We start from the raw sequence: 1,106 nt of genomic DNA, 5'->3' as shown, positions 1-1,106 counted from the left end.
GAGTTCACTCTGGCAGGGTTTGGAGACTTTGTCTCTTCAGCACCTCGCAGGATGGAGCACAAAGTGGAGGCAGTCTGCATCCCCAGGAACAGCATGGGTTATATACACTTTCCAGCTCATCAATGAGCAGCTGAATGAGGGCTGTGTTCTCTAGCACACTCAGCTGTTGTCAGACAGGTTCTCGAAGAAAATTAGGGCTCCATGATGCCAAAGACAGGTAAGAATCTCTTCAAAAGTGGAAAGCAGGAGCCAAGTTTGTCAACAGCAGCAGTTACAAGTTTGTTTTGCCTTAGAAGTAGCAGGAGCACCAGCTTATATACAACATTATCAAGTGCCCTAACTCCAGAATGTTTCGGTGGGATGTTTTTTCAGAATTATGAACTAAACTTGCTTCCAGAATCCCTCATTGTTGCACAAATCAAGCTATGTTCTTCCATCGTCTGTAGGTTTTTGTATTAAAAAGTCAAAAAGGCACTGGAAATATTTTATATGTATTTATTGGCACTGTACATCTATATATGTCAATTTTATGTGACTGTAAAAATCAAGGTACAAACTTGAAAACCTATTGTTCTCAGCAGCTTCCTCCTTCAGCAGATGGCTTTGATATCTTCTAATGATGAAGTTTATCAATAGCTTGTTTTTAAAATCACTTCGGATCTTAAAGCAAAATAAATAAATAGATAAAAGCCCTTTGTTTGATTCACCTTCATTCCTGACTCGTTCTGTACTTTCATGAGCATCCACCAAAAGCTGACGTTTACAACTGGGAAGAGCAGGAGTTTGTTCAGCCATGGCAGCGTTGTTACGTGTGCTGTATTTTTCACACGTGATTCCCCAGGTCACAGAATCACAGAATTGCAGGGTTTGGATGGGATCTCTGGTGAGATATTGGCACAGCTGCTCAGAAGGTGGTGGAGTTACCATACCTGGTGTTAAAATGGGAGATACCACACTGGGTGACATGGTCTACAGCAGTCGTAGGCATGGGTTGATGGTTGGACTAGATGACCTTAGTGGTCTTTCCAAGCTGAATGATTCTATAGTAGGTGCAACTGCTATGTGAAGATATGAATGTATTTACAGCTCACATACAGAAATCCCCA

The sequence above is a fragment of the Tympanuchus pallidicinctus genome, unplaced genomic scaffold, assembly GCF_026119805.1.
Source record: "Tympanuchus pallidicinctus isolate F22 unplaced genomic scaffold, pur_lepc_1.0 scaffold8, whole genome shotgun sequence".
Lineage (NCBI taxonomy): Eukaryota > Metazoa > Chordata > Aves > Galliformes > Phasianidae > Tympanuchus > Tympanuchus pallidicinctus.
This window is presented reverse-complemented; position numbering follows the sequence as displayed.